The 20,329-nt window shown below is 36.3% G+C and overlaps 1 pseudogene across 1 annotated transcript; it reads right to left on the bottom strand.

Moving 5' to 3' along the window:
* Window positions 1–11,941: 11,941 nt before the first annotated feature.
* Window positions 11,942–18,897, bottom strand: LOC143595762 (coiled-coil domain-containing protein SCD2-like; annotated as a pseudogene). The gene is made up of 17 exons (XR_013146581.1): window positions 18,553–18,897; window positions 17,332–17,507; window positions 17,105–17,174; window positions 16,894–16,935; window positions 16,733–16,795; window positions 16,583–16,632; window positions 16,472–16,499; window positions 15,915–15,989; window positions 15,699–15,809; window positions 15,397–15,457; window positions 15,199–15,315; window positions 14,434–14,551; window positions 14,275–14,344; window positions 13,638–13,679; window positions 13,445–13,485; window positions 12,754–12,880; window positions 11,942–12,207 (listed from the first exon to the last, which is right to left on the bottom strand). The product of XR_013146581.1 is annotated as a coiled-coil domain-containing protein SCD2-like (transcript).
* Between the last annotated feature and the right edge of the window lie 1,432 nt (window positions 18,898–20,329).

The raw sequence follows: 20,329 nt of genomic DNA, 5'->3' as shown, positions 1-20,329 counted from the left end.
CTAGAACTCTAAAAGTTTTTGTTGTTACGAACGATATTAGTCAATCTCTTCAAGGGCCAACGAAAACTCCGGCAACAGTCAGACGTTCCACCGCTGTTGGAGCACATGGAGGTCCTACTCCAGGTGACTTGGGACATGTGATGACGGAGATATGTCTAACTCGTACGGAACCAGATCTGGAAGACAGATCTGGTAATTCCGCTCCGGCGAGGTTTCTCCGTCACAATCTCATATCCAAAGGAATTCAATCCCCTGAGGAATGGTTGCGCCTGCAATAAGAGAATGCTCTAGCTGAGTACGAATGCATAATTCGTGAAGAACGAATTCGTGCTCGAACTTGGTTTATGACGATAGCCCGCCGGAATCCTCATCTCTCCCTTCAACACTTCGACGGAGTCAGATGCGTGATAGTATTCAAACTAAGATATTCTCTGAGACGATTTTGAAAGAAGGAGACGTGACCGACCCCGCACAGTCACGCGTGAGCCTTCTTGCAGGGTTGAATATGAAAGTTATGATCAACGTATCGTCCAAGTGAAGTTAGTTATTTCAGCGGCAATAACAAAATCCATGGAAGGGAGGGAACTAGTCGCCCGCGTGCGATAGTTCGCCATATGGAATACCACAGTGACGCAGAAGAAGATTTCACAAAACCCTATCGCCCCGCAGCATTTGCTGAGAAGTCAAAGTTCATACCGCGCATTGCAACGGCCCATTCTCAATTAACGTGAAAATTCCCACTACTTTAGGAAAATACAATGGAATGTCAGATCCCAGTGATCACTTAATGAACTTTGTGGTAGTGGGAGGAGTCAGTGGTTGGACTCTCCCTTATTGGTGCCATATGTTCGCGTTAACGTTGACTGGAGCGGCGCAGGAATGGTTTGAAAAGTTACCATACGGACAGATCAAGAGCTGGGATGACCTGGTGGCTAAATTTTCTCAATACTTCAGCCAACAAAAGAAGCACACTCGTGATCCATCCGAAATTCTAGATGTTGTTAGGCGGGACCCTGAGCCTATTGAAGACTTCATTTCCCGATTCAATGATGAAAGTTTAAATATGGAGGGATTAGTGAAGACATGTTGAGAGGAGCCTTCCACAAGAACGTGCGGAGTAACGCCTTGATTCGCTGCTTAACTGGCAAGGACGGAATGCTGAAAGCATGGGATGAGATAATGTCCGCCTAAAAACTGTTTGCAAGAACTGAAAAAACCTTAGGGTCTGAAAGTCCTAAACAGACGCCAAAGGTAGAATTTCAGCACTTGCGGCCGAACAGACAAGCCAAGGGAACAATCTGGTCAAGACTTCAACATGCTGCGGACACTTCGAAGCAATTTGATGCAAGAACGTTGATTGGTAACAAAAATAAAGCATTTGTTTCAACGCAGAATACCAATAGCTGGACCCCGTTGACAAAAACTCCCTCATAAATTTTAACCACTAAAAATGTGAAATTTAAAAAAGCTCAACCGATAATGAAGAGAACGTTCTTCAATCCCAAAAAACATTGTACGTTCCATGATGATATCGGTCATAACACAGATGAATGCGTAACCTTGTCGAACGAGATTGAAGCGGCAATCAAGTCGGGAAAATTAGAGCACTTGGTCAAGAATGTAAGACAAGGGTCTAACAAGACTTCCGCACCAGATAATCAGGGCCCGCCTAAAAAGCAGGCCAGGGATTTGAATGTTCATATGATTCAAGGAGGACGAATGAGTGGGCACAAAAGACATGAGGCGGGTGAGGAAGAATGGAATAATGAACCCGTAATTTTCCCGTGGGTTAAAGGAGGTCCATGCAACAAGAATCCGCTGATAATCATTACTCTGATAGGTCACTACTGCTCACAGTACGTCTTCTTTGATACTGGAAGTACGTCATATATAATGTATGAGCAGCGCTTTGAACAATTGGACGAGGAGGACAAGGCGAGGCTGAAACGAATTCACATGCATGTGTCTAGCTTTGGATATGAAGTAATGCACCCGCGTGGGGTAATTTCTTTTTAGTCACACTTAGTGATGAGTACACTCACGTACCGAGGATGTTGAATTCATGGCGTTACCTGCGAAATCAAAACATGATGTTATTTTAGGACGTGAAGCGATCGGTGACTTTAATGCTCATCCTTCAACAGCTCACGGTGCGATGGAGGTTCCAACCCGCACTGGAATAGCAATAATCTGCATCAACAGGCATTGTTTCACAACGGAGAGTTCAAATCCAAGTAAAAGTCCTAAGCAAGCAGAAAGAACTGAACTAGAGAAGTGGGTGTTGAACAAGAAATTTCCATATCATACGGTTACGATTGGACCTACTATTTCCAAGATAGTGAGGACATTCTTGAAACAATTGTTAACAAAAATATGGACGTTTTTGCCTGGCAACCTGCAGATATGACGGGTGTTCCGAGGCAGATTGCAGAACACAAATTGCGGGTGAACCCAGCCTTTACACCAATCGTCCAGAAAGAACGAAAAATGGGTCATGAGCAAACTAGAGCCATGAATGAGCAAGTCCAAGATCTGTTAAAAGCTTGAATCATTCATGAAATTCAGTATCAAACATGGGTTGCAAATCCAGTCATTTTTCCTAAGAGCAACGGAACATGGCGGATGTGTATTGATTTCAAATGCCTAAACAAAGCATGCCCAGAGGACTGTTATTCATTGCCTGAATTGACTTGAAAGTTGACTCCGTAGCTCCGTTCAAGTTCAAATGATTCCTTGACGCATATAAAGGCTATCACCAGATCCGCATGGCGGCAGGTGATAAGGATGAAACATCATTTTGCACTGACCAAGGCACATTTTGTTACAAAATGATGCCCTTTGGATTAAAAAAACGCGGGTGCCACGTATCAACGTTTGATGGATGAGGCCTTCAAAAATCAAATTGGACGAAATCTGGAAGTATATATGGATGATTTAGTGATCAAAAGCAAAAAGGAAGATAAGATGTTACGAGACATAGAGGAAACATTTGATACTTTGAGGAAGATCAATATGAAGCTCAACCCCAGCTAATGTTCCTTTGGGATGGAAGAAGGAAAATTCTTCGGGGGTGATTGTTACAAGCGCGGGTTTAGACAAGATCCTAGCTGTCGCCTGCATGCCTTCACCTTCTTACCTCAAGGAGGTACAAACACTGAATGGTAGGCTGGTGGCCTTGAATAGGTTTTTAGCCAATCACTCGGCCAAGTCATTTCCCTTTGTGTCAACTTTGAGGAATTGTTTAAAGTAAGCACATTTCAAATGGACCGCAGAAGCGGAACAAGCGTTTCTGGAGGTAAAAAAGTGCTTAATGGAGTTGCCAACTCTAACAGCATCGTAAGCAGGAGAACCATTGACGTTGTTCTTATCAGCATCTGATATCGTCATCGGTGTCGTACTACTGACAGATAGAAAAAATCGTCAAACACCGATTTATTATGTCAGCAGAACATTTACGGACCCAGAAACTAGATATTCAATGCTTGAAAAACTAGTGTTGACACTGTTCTATGCTGCCAGGCGTCTCCGCAGATACTTTCAGGGGCACCCAATCAACGTGTTGACGGGGTATAAACTAAAAAATGTGCTAAGTAAACCAGAAGTATCCGGAAGGTTAGTAAAGTGGGCCATAGAATTGGGAGAGCATGCGATTGAGTACAGACCTAGACCCGCGGTCAAAGGTCTAGTACTAGCGGACTTCGTCACAGAAGTTCCGCGGGACAAAGAAAAAGAGTGCCTGATTGAACAACAAATCCCATTACCCCCGGAACGAGACCAGATTTGGTCATTGTTCACGGACGGAGCTTCAAGTGGCGAAGGGTCAGGCGCAGGCCTCAGATTGGTTAATCCGGAAGGTCATGAATTCACTTATGCCATAAAGTTGGACTTCAAAAGTACCAACAATGAAGCGGAGTATGAAGCTTTCTTAGCTGGCATGCGGATAGCTAAAAAACTTGGAGTTAAGCATTTAGAAGCACGGGTAGACTCAATGTTGATTGCTGGACAGATCAACGGGACGTGCGAGGCAAAAAAACGATGTGATGGCTTCATACCTATCGCAAGCAAAAGAATTGATTCTTCAATTTTCATCTTGCAAAGTCATCCACATCAAGCAAAGCGAAAACAAGTTGGCGGATGCTCTTAGCAAATTAGCTTCAACGAATTTTGAACATTTCGCAAAAGATATCCGCATTGAAATTCTCGATCATCCCTCTATCCCGTAACATTAGGTGTTGGTCATATAAAAAGGCGTTGAATCCTAGATGACACCAATTTTGGCATACTTAACATCAGGAGTGCTCCCAGAAGAAAAAGAAGTGGCTCGAAAAGTCCAACTTAAAGCTTTGAACTACCAAGTCCAAGATGGAGTTCTTTACCGCAGATCCTTCCTCGGTTCCCTCTTGAGATGTGTGGACGCCGAGGATGCGAATTACTTAATAAGAGAAAATCATGAAGGCATTTGTGGCCTTCATGCGGGTCAAAGGATGGTAGTGGCCAAACTCATGAATGTGGAGTATTATTGGCCGGGAATGCATATGGACGCAGTAAAAGAAATTAGAAAATGTGACTCATGTTAGCGCCATGCTCCCAATACCCTCATACCAAAGAATTAATTAGTACCGGTAACGCCCGCATGGCCATTTTAGAAGTGGGTTATTGATATCATGGATCCATTCCCGGAAGCTCCTGTACGTGTCAAATTCTTATTAAGAATGAGATTTTGTGCATTAGTTATTTATTCAAGAAACAAGGTTTGATTAGTGTAAACCAAATTCATTTCGATTAATTTTTTTTCATGTAGATTACCCACACTTATTCTCTCCATGCTCATAGTAGGCTAAAAGGTCAATTCATTATTACCAAATTTATAAATGTTTCAAAGTTAGGTTGGGTTTTCAAGAATATCACCAACTCAATCAACACCGTTGACACTTTTTGACAACATACAGATGACTATTCGAAACATGTTACAGTTAGCCTCCATGTAAGTCACTCTCACTCTGTTTGCTTTAAGTTCTTAGGTTAAAAGATCAAACTATCATTACCCAACATATGCATGTTTCTATTTTAAGAAACAAGGTTGGCTTAGGGTTTCAAACATTCGTTAATATGCATCTATTTCCACATATATTACATAGTATCTATTATCGACATATTCATCACTAGGTTAAACGGTCTAAAAATGGTACCGCCAATGCTATTCACATTTCCGAAAGTAGAGTTTCGGGATATGCCATCGGGTCTAGCAAATTGGCATATCTGCATTTTAAGGATTCATTAGAGTTAATTAAACTCATCTTAAGATGTTCTAACTTCATAAGTAGAATAATTGGTCAAACAACTATTACTCGATCTACATACGCCCTCAAAGTGTTTATAGGGTTCTTCACTTATTGTAGCAACAAAATTGATTTAAGTTTTTATAAATTCTTTAAAAGTTAAACTTTATTGTGATATATACTGTTTTGGTAAAAATTACATGAGGATAATCAAGTAACAAACTTTGATTGTAAGGCATGATGCTTGTTATTGTAAACGAAATAATAAGTAAATGGTACGAGTGACACAACGATGTAGCGAGGAAAAACCCTTGATCGAGGATATCCAACAAAAAACCCTGGGAGGGGAAAACTATCACACTGTCTCGATTATATTAAGCAAAATCGGTGATTACAAGTGTTGGAAGTGTTCGATCGCTACGTACTATTAGTACAAGAGTGTGTAGTATAAGTGTGTGTTCGTGTCTTATGCGATCAAAGCAGCTTCATGAGTCTATAGTTATATGATTCCAACTAACAATAACTAGCAATAAACGCCCTACGAAGATCCTGAGACAGTTACTAGCATTAACACGTTGTAACAACCTCCAACATCCCTAATACTTAATGGTTTGACCGAATATTTAGTGGAGAATTAATTGCTAGTTGTCGCCTGCAAGACCAAGTCAAATAGTCACATCTAAAAATATACAACATTTACTTACTGAGGATAATGTCATCTGCCTGTGATCCTGACTCAATGGGAGGATCCTTAGACTACTCTCATTCATGATCTTGGATTGCAATCTTAGAAAAAAAGAAAAAAAAAAGAAAAATGGCATTAAAGGGGGCAATCCGATCGATTTTGTGATTGGGATTGCAATCCCTATTTTTCTCAATCATGGACACTTGTCAACATATTAGTGGATGTATTTTTATTTTATTTTTTCTTTTTAATTCTCACCAATTAATTATATATACTTTTTGGTTTTTGTTTTATAACTTATTATTTTTGACTTTTTAAAAAAAACTAAAAACACAGTCTTACTTAGTTTTTTTTGTGAACATTCCGGTATAAATTTCGTTAAAAATAGAGTTTGTTTAAAAAATCGTATTTTTTATATAAAAGTTTATTTTTTCCCATTATTGAATTATTTAAAGTTTTTTATATTTAAAAAAAATATAATTACTTAATTATATTTATATAGTTAATCAAAACTAATTATAAATTGAATTTATTTAATAAAAAAAGGATGAGATTGGGTTGTTAATGTGAGTAAAAGATTAAAGTGGGTTAAATTTTATAGATTGAAGAGAGAAATTAATTTTATAATGTAAGATTGAGATTATGAGATTGTTGATGGGGATAGTCTTACGAGAATTTTGTCTGTCAGGATCTTTACCCATAACAATTATCTTCCGTCTGAAATCCTGATATGCTGCAATGATCCTAAAGTTGATTTTTAATTCCATAATTCTTAGAATTTGCCCATAAAATATATCATGTGTACTCTATTAGTGGTAGATTCATCACTATATAGTCAAATCAAAATGTTATGACTAAATCTAAGCACCTTTTCTAAAAATAGTTTTTTTTTTTCAGGATCTGGATACAATTAACAAGGTTGACTTAGGATTCTAAATATCTTTTACATACGTATTGCTCTCACTCTATTACCTTTAGGGGGTGTTTGGTAGAGGGATTTGATTGGGGAAAATGGAATTAGAAATATTTCTTTTGTTTGTTTTCCACTTTTCATTTCTATTTCTCTTTCTATTTCTCTAAAACTAGAGAATTCCATTTCTCTTTAAAACAAAGAGAAATCCATTTCTCAGCAGCCTCCTCATAGCATGCCACCACCCCGTCTCCGGCCACCACCCCGTCTCCGGCCGCCACCTCGTCTCCAAGTCTGCATCCGCCACCTCGTCTCCAAGTCTGCAACCACCACCCCGTCTCCGCCGTTCGCAGTGGTGAACACAGAGATGGTAACCGGTTGATTGTGGTCGCAGGTGGGTGACAGTGGTGGTGGAAATCGGCGGTGGTTGCAGGTGGCTTCTGATTATCATCATCATCATCGCCACCACAACCACCACTACAAAATCTCCAAAGAGGCAGTGATGACAGATCTGAGCCTCCTTTTTCTATATCTTATGTTCCAAAAATTTGAATCTTTTTAATTTCTTGTGTACTGTGGTTGAAGAAGGGGGTTTGGTGGCGGCAGCCGGTGGTGGTGGGCTGTGGTTGAAGAAAGGGCTGTGGTGGTGGTGCTGGTGGTGTGGGGCTGTGGTGGTGGGGCGGTGGTGGTGGTGCTGTGGTGGTGGTGCTGGTGGTGGTGGGGCTGTGGTGGTGGGGCTGCGGTGGTGAGTGGTGTCAGGTTGGGTGGAGGTGGGGTTGGGTATGGTAGAGTTCTCTGTTTATTTTCTCGTGTACCAAACAAGAGAAATGATTCTCATTCTCCATACCAATTCTCTTTCTCTACAATTCCATTTCCATTTCTATTTTCTCTCCATTTCCATTCTCTGTACCAAACACCCCCTTACTTCTTTTAAGGTTAAACCATTAATGGCACGTTCTAACATAGTTTTAAAAGCCGAGTTTTTAGGATTCTTCACCAGTTTATGGAACGAGGTAGCCTTAGGTATTTCACACATTCGTTAAAATTGTATCTTTTTTACACGTGTCACTCGTGTTATATTATCACCATATTCATAAAAGTTAATACTTATATCAATGTGTATAGATTTTCTAACCTTATGAGTAGGATAAGAGGTTAAACCGCTAGTACTCAATTTAAAGACGCTCCTAAAGTGTTTTTAGGGTTCCTCACTTATTGTAGCAGCAAGATTGACTTAAATTTTTATAAATTCATTAAAATTAAATTTATTTCGAAATATATCACGTGTGATCTATTAGCGGATCCGTCGCTTTTGTTATAATTAACTTTGTTTCAACATACACTGCATGTGATCTATTAGTGGTGAATTCATCATTAGGTTAGTCAATCAAAACAACATCTAAAATTGGGTTTTTCTGGGTTATGGCGCTGATCCAAGCAACAACTGTTATAATCGTATTTATTTCCACATATAGAATATTCTCTAATTATCACAAATTTCACAAGTTACAATACTAACGAGTAACGGCAAGTTTTAACACATTTTTAAGATTAAAATAGCTAGGATCGCCAAGATTTTTCACATGTATCTCTCGTGCTCGATTATCACCATATTCATCACTATAGGTTCCAAAAATGGGGTTTTGGAATTTGTAAATGATTCAGCTATTGACAGTATCCTCAGTTTATTTTATTTTTTTCAATAAAAATTTTCAATTAAAAATATATTATTTATTTTATAATTCATATTTTGTATTAATCAAATCCGTACGAAAAAGCAAAGTAGCAATTAAATTTTCATTATTATTATTAGTTATATATGTTTTTACTAAGGATGTGCACAGTTCGGTTCGGTTCGATAAATAACTAATATCAAACTTGGGCTAAAATTTTGCTTGAAAATACATGAAATGAATGCATAACTACATGAAATGAAGGTTTAAATATATGAAATTGAGATATTAATACATGAAATGAAGATATAAATGCATAAAAATGATAGTATTAAACTATTAATGCATATAATACATGAAATAGAAGGAAAAAGGCTTGAAAATATAAAAAACATGAAGAGTTCGGTTCGTTTATATCGGTTCGGTTTCGTTGGTTTGCGGTTCGGTTACGATTAGCTATTCGGTTATTGCTCAACCCTAGTTTTTACAATTTAGATTATTTATTACCTATATTCGTTAAAGCCATACAAAAAGTGCATTTTTATACGGGTAATCTCTATATTTATTCAAGGTCCATAACTCAAAAATCATGTATCTAGTCTGGTGGGGCTACATGTGTTCAAGCATAAACTTCTACACAAACCACCAGCCACACAAGGATCACCAACATAACGTGAATTTTGTGTAACCATGAATGATTCTCAAGCATTCAACAAGACCACCATTTACATATGAAAGAAAAAACATTCATTTCATTTCACTAAGAAAACACAAGTCTGATGGACAAAAACATAGAAAATAGTTCAAATTCAGAAAAACTCTCTTTTATAACTAGTCCCAACCAGCTTAACTACTCGCAAGCTACGCCGCACCATGGTTTCTGATCGTCTCTAACAACATCGCCTTTATCTGATCCTCGGGCACGTCACTGCTTTGCTGCAAAAACCATAAGAAACAAAACATTAAAACCAAACATTAACTAATAAAGCCACTATGGACATGCTTATTTTGTCACAAAAAAACTTACTTCATATTAAGGTTTTAAAGTTATAAATGTACCTGACCGCGGTATAGATCAAGAGTGAAGCCATCGAAACAGTTATTATACACAACATTTTGGGTATCTATATCAAGATTATTAAGAGTCTTTGCGATTGAATGCAACAGGCCTGGTCTCCAACCGCAACACATGTGTATAATCACTATCCCGCCTTCTTGTTTTCTCACCTCGATCTACGCACAATAAGATTTTATGTCACCACAACAAAATTATTTTTATAGATTTTTTGGTTAATGTATCATTTCTCCTCTTATAAACAACTAAGTAGAATTAGTAAACATACCCTAGTTGGATGTTGAGAAACCTCTTCTGGGGCGGCAGATAGGGGCGACGACTGGCGTCAGCAAAGGAGCTGACTCAAGTAAAGGGGGTGACTCAAGTTCGAGCTTAAGTTTATTTATTTTATCCGATAGATCTTTAATATAGTCGATCGCATCCCCAAGAGTGGATGCCCGATCCAACTGTTGAACATTATATAATTAGAATCACAAAATAATAACATGAAGAGAAATGTATACCATGAGGATCATGATCCCATAAAATATCAATAATTATTTCTTACCTTAGTTATTTTCGGAACCACAGACCGAAGGGATAATAGTCGTGCGTTCACCTTTGCTCGGCGTTTCCTTTCTGCTGACAAATTACTCGACGCCCCCCCCCCCCCTTCCTTTTTTATTTCGGCCAATGCTAGAGCTACCTATTGTGACCAGTGGCGAATCCGGTATATTTTTCCGGATGGAAGGAGCACCATATTGATTTCAATGACGTTTTCCGCTAACAAATTCTTTGACGGAATCTCCTCTCCTTTTTTATTCCGGGAGCTACCTTCTGAGATCCAGGATTTCTGTCCAGACAGAGGGAGCACCATCACTGAAATCAATGGCGTTTTCTGCTAGGAAATTCTTTGACATAATATCCTTTCCCTTTTTATTCCTACCACCACTTGAGCCACCTTCTATGACCAGTGGCGGGCCCATGATTTTTTTCCCCGTGGAGGGAGCATCATTATCGATTTCAATGGCGATTTCTTTGTTCCATCCCATAAGATATCAAAGCAGAAGTATCAAATTCATGAGGAACATTCGAATTTCCTCCACCGACATTCACCATAACCGAATCTTCCATTATCGGAAACCAATTTGGTTGCGCGAGAGGGAAATTCAGTGATTGTCCGGACTGATCAAACCCGGTTTTTAATTCTGATGCATGATTAAAGTCTAGACTGTTGTCAAACATAGATGAAAATGAAGCGAACGGGAGATGGTCGTCGAGTTGATTTGCAAACAGATTGTCTTCAAACTCAAGCATGAAGTTAGACAGATTCATATTGTTCATTGCGTTTTCATTTTCTCCATTGTTATTCATGTTGAGAGTTAATTAAGATTTAAAGACAATGGCTGATCACTGTGATATATTATAATTATATATTAGCCGGAGCTTATAATAAATTTGAATACGTTACAGAGTTACAAGATTGTTTCACTGTACGTTGTAACAAACTTTTTGTTTTTATTCACTGAGATTTATAAAGTTTTTATTTTAAAGTTGTTGGGACTAGTTTTTGTTAATGTGATTTCTGTGACCTACTAAATTCACGAGGTTCGGGTGTATCATCATACAAATTCGTATTACGTAAAGCTCAAGTTGCATAGAGCTCACCTAAGAGAAACTAGTGTGATGCATGATCACGTTTTTTTTTCTTCTATTATTTTACCAAAATATATGTATGTATATATTATATACCTATTTGGGCATATATTATACCAAAACTATAAAATTCAAAAATTTAACAATAAATACACATACTTTAAACAAAACTGGTTATTAAACTAAAAAATATGTGTATATTTAAATTTTAAATGTACTAACATGGGAAAAAAATCAAATACCCTTTTTTATAACACGTGTTTGATTAAACACGCGAATATAATCGTCATTTTCAAGTTCACGTACGTGACACAATTTTTGGGTCTGTGTCGGATTCAACTCACACTCACCACCCATTATTTTAGCAGCCGAAGCCTGAAGGTGATCACTTGATATCAAAATTTAATAACCATGTAATTGGATTTAAATAGAATTTATTACACCGTTTATATGATCCAGACATTGTTGGTTTCTATTTAGTATGTTTGGCAATGTTGCAAGGTGTTATTGGATTCTACTCAGGCATGATTAGTTTTGTGTTTTAAAAAATTCACTGCCTGTCACAACGCACGGGTAAATTTACGGGTGCATTTCTTTGCTAGTTGTATTTATCACATTATATGAAATAATTGTAAATAAAATTTGTATATTACAATAATGAACAAACCCCTTAATTACTTATTGAATAAATATATTTTGTTTAAACAATCAACAAATTTATACTCCATATATATCGACATCAAACAGCAAAATTTTCTTTTTCTATTTTCTTTTCAATTTTTGGAAAAAATATAACAAAATAAAATGAAATTACAACAAGGCGTCGTCCTCTGCGGAATCTTTGGTATTTTCAACTGGTAATGAAGCCGATTGATCGGTTTCCTTGCGGGATGCTTCCCATAGCTGCTGTTCTATCCCTAACTTCCTCAATTCTGTTAACCCTCGTTCAACTGCACAAAACATAAAAAAGAAAAAGTATATAATATTGGAAAACAAGAAAAATGTTGAAACAGCTCCAGGTTGGATTGGTGGACTCGCAAACATTTTGTTCATTTTTCCTATAGAGAGTCATTCCGTTAAAAATGAATATAAAAACTATATTGTTACAACCATGCGTCAAATGGGTTGAATTTGACCCTAAGTCAATTTTGAATGCATACAATCTCCTACATCATATCATACAGCAATCCAGATTATTGTTGTGAACCCTATTTTTATTCAAAACTAACAATTATTATAAAATCTGTAAAACAAAGGAATAAATACTGTGTTTGTGGTCCAACCCTACCCAACCCAGCCCATTTACACCAGCACCAAAAATTGTATGTTTCAACCCGAACCCGTTTTTGAGCAATTATCAAACCTCTACCTATATGGTCAATTCTAGTTAATACTGTTCATTCTATTCTTAAATAATAGTAAAAAAGGAATAATCATATCTAATTCTCTTTTTGGTGTCTTCACTATTTTATGGAAAGTTAGATAAATAAATATACCGTCAACTGCATCATGAGAAGTGGGAGACGTCGCACTACGGCTTATCCAAAAGTGAAGTCGATCTTCAGCAATATCCTCTTCTACACCATGAACTTTCGCTCTTCTCCAAAAATATGTAAGCCAAGCCTGCATACAATACACGTATTAGCCTAACCGGGAGAATTGAATATTTGGTCGACACAGGCTGAAATGGGACTGTTTGGGTTCGCCTGCAAACATTTTCTTGCCAATATTTGATAAATAGTTAATGCGTAAAATCTGAATACAAATACTACTTTTTTACAATAATAATTTTAATTTTGAAACTAAAACAATTTAGGATGCTGTAAGCGTTAAACATACCTTTTAGGCATATGTCAACCCGTTTCCATTTTAGCTAAAATTTTGATTTGCCCCATTTGAGTTATAAATGTATTATATATGATTCAAAAAGCTATAATTTACATTAATAACATAGTTGCTTGGCATAAACATATTTAAGAGGTTGCATGTAATCAAACGCATTTTGCGTGACTTTGACCTGTTTTGAGGAGCAAAACCTTTACAGAAAATCTCCCACTATCCCTGATTGACATCGGTCGTAATAATTGTCTGGCCACTCCAATTTTCCATTTATTGTTATTGTTATTGTGTTATTGTTATTGATTGGGTGGAGGGGTATTAGAAATAGATGATAAAGAAGAAGCAAACCTCTTTGAAGGAAACATCTTCAGCCTCCTCAAGACTCAACTCTGCAATACAGTTGGGTTGGTCAAAACATAAACTAAATTATTTATAAAATTGCATAGCACGTGTATTATGCAGTTGAGAACTATACAAACACGTAGAAACTATATAAAAACCAAGATCATACTAAAACTGTCAAAGCAAACAAAATCATTACCAAATCCCTCCACAAACTTTGTATCTCCCGGGGATTTTGGATCTGCAAAAAAATAGAAGATGGTAAGGTGTGATTATGATCATATGGTCGCATTATAAAATTGATTGTATGATTAGTGCTATTTCATGTCAGAATTATTAGTGTCTAGTGTATTGGTTAAGTGATGTTTATTGAACTGTCAGTTTCATAAAAAAATGAAAATTTTATGGAAAACTAAAATTACTTGCTTAGATGTCGTTTTCACTCTATTTTGAAGACTTCATCCACCTTTTTCCTTTAAAGAATAATAATAGGAAAAAGACATATGTTCAACAGAGAACAGGTATTTAAAAAAAATAGAATATAAAAATTAGAACTAAGGTCCCAGTGGTTTACCCATACAATGAATTTGATACAAGTTTTTAAAATTACACCTTTAGTCCAGTGAGGACTTGAATGAGGTTACCTTTTCCTGTTAAATAGATGTGAAATGACCAAAATACCCCTTTACTATAAAAAATTAGAAAATATAAAACCTAAAACTAATAAATATACATAATAATTTAAACTATAATATATAGACCTACGGATATTCTGGTCATTTCACACCACTTAACCTTTTGAGTAATTTATTGATGAGATAAATAGTGAGCAATACCAGGGATAGATTGGCGAACTAAATTAGGACGGCGTTGTTGGGCCATTGCCAGTACAACAGCATCTTCTACCTTCAAATTCAAATATAAAACAGATTTTATGACTTAAACAAATATTTAACCAACAATCATCAGTCCAAAAATTAAGGTTTTGTATAAACCTTCAAGGATGCCATTTCCCTCAAACCCATCTCAACTGAAAGCATACTCTCAATATTTCCTTCCCCGTTAAGTCATTAATATCACGAACAAGTTTTCTCCTGTCAGAATCATCGTCACCTGCTCGCATGTATGTTAACATGTTGAAAGGAATTGCAGCCAATAAATTTGAGGTGGCAGAATTAGACCCATTTACTTAAAAATGGATTGAACTGGTTTGTTTATTATCTCAAAAAGTAAAATTACATATTTTGAGAATGGTATGCAACTTTCAAAATTGTTTTATTAAAGAACTGATATTATCATCGTAACAATATTATTTTTGCAATCACAATTTAAGGCCATAATTATTTGGGATTAGACAAGCGTGGATGACCCAAGTATTCAAAAGTCGTGCTGGGAAATAATATTAATCATAAAAGTGCCCCTGAATGTACTCAAACAACTCTAGATGGACGGGCGAGAATATTTGAGTATATTCAAGGCTAATTTTACCATTTTAATAATTTATAAGTTTATAACTCTATATGTGATAAGCTTTAGATTTTGGAGCATTTTGTCATTTTAAATTTTCAACAAGGTTTTTTCCATAACAGGCATAAACATTTTTTAAAACATGGGTAACTATTTTTTAAAACATGAAAAAAAAAGTGTGTAAGCCAACCCAAACCGTTTTTAAGATGACCCATTTTCAATCTGGCCATGTTTTGACCCGTTTATATTAACTGAAAGCATTGAGTTGATAAATGTTGAATTAGCAAACTTACCACCATGCCAAGACTCCTCTTTCACCTTTTGACCAGCCGAAATGACAACTTCAAATGGCAAGGGTGCAAATGATGACCAATGTTCATGCTTTGACCCCGCTATGTCAGCACATATACCTTAAAAACCAAAGGAATCCAAGGTATCATAACATGCAATTCAATTTCCAGTTATGGTATGACATGTGGCATAAAGATTACCATATTGTACAGCTAAACCCCAATAACGAGAAAGCCAACACCTCTTTAGAACTACCTCTTCCTGAATGAATTCAAAAACAAAGAAAATACAATAAGATATACAATAAAATAAATAATAATAATAAAAAGGCAGCCTCAGAAAATACTAGAAATGGAAATTTCGACCATATAATGCATCAATTTGGACAGAAAATGTTGTTGGCAAAACCCAGCACAACCTGTTTTGACCCTTACTAAAAAATGAATCATTTCAACCAAACCCATTTGACCGGTTAACCAATCCATGGAAAAATCAAGCATACCATCTCTTCATGAGTTAAAACCATTCTCTGTGTCATTGTGCGAAGAGCTTTTGCTTCAGATTCAGCTTCCTTGAGCTGCTCTATGGCACCCAAGGTCTCTTCTTTTGTTTTCTAATTCAAAAAGAGACAACAAGAAAAACAAACTGTCAGCACCAAAAAAAAACAAGTAATATCTAAGAAAAAAACTCAGTGAAGAGGTATCTACCATGAATTTACCTCAAGTTCTGCACGAAGGTTAGAAACTTCTACATCTCTTCCGTCTTTTGTCTGTTGTACAGCTTTTAGAGCAGCCTGAAACAAAAAATAATTTAGAACAAATTCTCAACTTGAAAAAAGATCTTATAATACAATTCGTAGGGATAGTTATTGTTCACAAATTTTTATTACGAAAAGAGTTTTAAAGGCCACCCACTATTCAACATGGTTTCATTTATCCCATTCAGACCAAACAAACTTGCCTAAAAACTGCAAAACGACACTAAATTAAAAGCTTCCGTCACATTTGGAGGTGTAAAATGACAATAATACCCCTCAAACTACTCAGATGAATCAACTCATGACAGATTTTCAGAGCATAATTTGATAAGATTTGGGGTATTTTTTTTCATTTTACAATTCAAGAAAATTTAGACCATTTTGTATATTACAATTTTCCAACAAATTCTTGCCGGGATAAAAATTAATACTTGGTTGGCCTCAAAAGTTGTTTTAGGTGGCCTATCTATATGTTCTCTGTAATTTGTAATTAACTGCCAAATTTGTGTTTAACTTACCTCTCTTTGACGTATTGCTGCTTCTTTCCTGTGCAAACATATAATGTATCAGTTTCTGTACGTTATGCATAAAAAATGATATGAGATGCTCCATAAATAAATTTTTTTTACCTGCTCAGCAATTTGGCCTCCAAAGATACGCCTTCTCCTAGAGAAGCCACCTTTATGATGCATGTTTTACAGATTAATGTAATAATATGTATGATTAAAATTATTAAGTACCAACATAAAGATTATTTGTGAATAACGTTAAGTGTATACCTGTTTCTCTAGTTCCCGGGCCCGGGCCTCTGCTTCTTGACGTTTTTCTTCAACATGACGAAGCTGAAATAGAAATATAATAACAAATTTGTTATACAATTACATATATATATATATATGATTAAAATAAATATATAAATGAGTCAGACAGATATACTCGCCTTATCTATAACAATGTCATGCTCTTCTTGTAGCATATCAAGCTGCAATAAGTGTCAATTTACATCAGTTAAGACATGTAAAATTCATGTGAATGTAAGCTTATCGATTACATCCTGGTCAATAAGTCCATTATGTATCATAACAATATACAAATTTTCATTTTGTGTATCATACACAAGTAAATTTTAAATTTTAATAACACATTCATACTTCATCGCGAAGTGCAGATGCCTCATGCTGATCTCCCATATCTTTGCCACGTCCAGCGTCCAGTGTAAATCTACAATTTGCAATCAATAAATAAATACTTCCCTCAAACCCTTTAGCAAGTACAAACTAACCATCCCTTAAGTTCCTAATCATTTATACAAACAACCTTACATGGCATTCATTCATTAATCAAACATCCAGAAATAAACAGGAAACACATTTATTACCTTCTTTCCCGGCGCTGAAGAGCGGCAGGGGGGTCAATAGGGGGTGGAATGGAGCCTGGGTGTCTCAAAGATGGTCTGCTAGGTGGCACGGTTTGTCCTGTTCTAACAGATACTGATGGTCTGCCTGCTGATGTTGAACGGTTAGGCGGTGTGTGCTCCATAAAGTTCCGACCTAACTACATAACATCATAACAAAGTAGTTGGAATATCAACACAAACCAAAAAAAAAACTTATAGTGTAATTAATAAAGTTAGTTACTTAATTATGTAATATTCAAAATCAAACTGTAGTATTAGTTATACCTATCAAGATCAAGGTTCTTCAAGCAACAAAAGCAACCTCAATATATATGTAATCCCCAATTTTGTATAATATTTAAAAATTTAGAGTAAATGAGAAGTAATTGGCATAGTTATCAAATGTGCTAGGCGCATAGGCCTCGCCTAGGGCCTAGGTGCAGGACGCAAAAAAGCGAGAGTTGCAGAATAAAAATGCGTGCTTATATAAGAAAAAGAAAAATATATTATGTATAAGACAAATGATACCATTCTTCAAAAAACATAATAAAAAACTATTATATAACATTTAATATCATCAAATTAGTACCAAAAGTTCTAAAATAGTCGAGATTAAAATGTAATTACTAAACTTGAACAACAAAATGTCCAATGTAATTCCTTTGACCTCTCCTAGATCTAAGTTTCAATCGCACTCCTTGGGTTTCTGTCGCCTTCTTTGTTCCACACAGCCCCAATCTTCGGCTTTAATAACTTGCTCGTAGAGCGAAGAAGATGGAACCCTTTTGCAATTCCCTTCTACAATCGCACGACTTAAAAATTCCAGACCGCAGTGTTTGTTGGAATTGGTTTAATTCTTCAAGCACAATTCTTAGTTTTTCGAATTTAGGATTAGAATAATTTCAATTTAAGATCGATCTTCAAGCACAATTTTTAGTTATAATGTGAATGTCGTTTAAAGAAATTAGCTTATAAATTTCGATATGGCCTACGGACTGAGGTATTTAAATTCTCGGAGATGGCAGAAGTGAAATCTAGATACTCGAATAATGAAGCAATTTATTTCAGAGTAAATCAACAAAGTTCCTGAGATATATTGAAATTCCTATAAGGCGGCTATAATTAACAATCTAAACAGCAATTATTATCGATCTAAAGTCTCAACAAAGTAAAACAAGGCGGTCAAAAGCAGCGTTGACTTACCGCGGGCGAAGGCGATCTATTAGGTCTAGCAAAGGAAACACCAGACAAGGCATTACCGGTACCGTTACTATTATTATTCCCAAACGACGTCTTCGGAGCGGCAAAGCGGAAGCCTAGGTCATCATCTTCATCATCGTCAGTAGCGTTCTGTGACGCCATGACTTTGGCCAGGCGCTGGGCGGCAGCCTTGGCAGCAACGTTCTGAGTGCGCTTAATGGTGGAGTATCCGGAAGGTTGACCAAGCCTTGACTGAGGATGAGCCGGTGAGGATGAGCCGGTGCTGCTTGAACCGCCGCTCCATTGGCGTGCGTAGACCGGACTCTCGGTCCGCTTACGGTGATCCATTGCTAGATTTTGGGATCAATTAGGAATTTGAGGAGAGAAATTAGGAGGAGGTGGAATTGGGTATTTGATTTGACGGAGATCCAACAAAAGACACAATTACAATTATGGAGTTGAAACGGCTTTGATCGAGTGCGATGTACTTGATAAACTACCTTTTCTGTTTAACGGCGTCTCGGTTATTTTAAAGGATTTATAGCGATAAGTCTGATGTCGTTGTAGTATAGTGGCAAGTATTCCTGCCTGTCACGCGAGTGACCCGGGTTCGATCCCCGGCAACAGCGATGTTTTTTTCATTTTTCATGTTTAACAAGTTTCACACTGCATCTTGTGTTCATTATGATATTAATGGGTCTGATAAGTAGTAGTAAAGTAGCATGTTCAGCCCTTAAACTTTCATTTGTTTATCAAATACATATATAGGAGACCTTCAAATATCAAATAACTAGTTTTCATCCCCGTATTACGGAGTTATTTTACATTTTGCGTTTCTTATATTTATATATTTTTTTGAATTTTTTTCATTTATTGTAAGAAATTTAATAATATACTTAGGGTTGGATGATAAAATGGTTTATAAATTAATGAGATATTATAACCCGGTTTAAAAGATATATGAGTTTTGTGAGACCCATGACCCGCGCTTATTTTTTACTACAAAATTGTTTCTTAATTTTAAATAATTTAAAAAAAAAGATATTAGTTTTCAGTATATCTCTATTTTATAATATTTTCATATCACATACTAGGTGAGATTAATTTTTAATTTTATGAGATGTTATAACCCGTTTAAGGATTACTTTGGTTCGATGAGACACATGCCCATGAATTCAGGTCAAATGCATAAGAAACATCCACATACCTATCTTTAAATACTATTAAAACAATATATATCATGTCACTCAACTATGCTGTCCACATCTATTTGCCACATGTCACTCAACTAGGCTGTCCACATTTTCAACCAAGTCACCAAGTTTTCATTTATATATTTCTTCCTTTTTTTATTTTACAAAGCTTTCACGGGAAGCTTTATAGAAATCTTCCTCTGGAAGTTTCAGTCTCCCTATACTTCATCGTCTCTCTCCATTCAAAATCATATCTTTCATCGTTTCTCTCCATTTCAAAAAGTAGATCTGAAATATTAAATATCCAAAAATCATAATCATCCGGGCCTCATCTCTTCGTCGTTTCAAGAAGCGTTCCAATCGACCTCTTCTCCTTCGTAATCAAGCAGCAACAACAGTTATTGTTTTAATCGGCCATCTTCTTCGTCATCGGCCTCATCGTCAATACTCATTCAGATCAACCCGATTCGGATCAAACTCATTCCAAGCTGAGCTTATTTTACTCGGAAAAAAAAGACGACCATTGTTAAAAGAGTATTTTAACAGTTTTTAAAATTATGAATTGAGACTTGCTTTATTATCTTGTA

Source organism: Bidens hawaiensis, unplaced genomic scaffold (assembly GCF_021521415.1).
Source record: "Bidens hawaiensis isolate Kalapana, Puna unplaced genomic scaffold, B.hawaiensis_p1.1 tig00045510_1, whole genome shotgun sequence".
NCBI classification, from domain to species: Eukaryota; Viridiplantae; Streptophyta; class Magnoliopsida; order Asterales; family Asteraceae; genus Bidens; species Bidens hawaiensis.
This window is presented reverse-complemented; position numbering and strand designations above follow the sequence as displayed.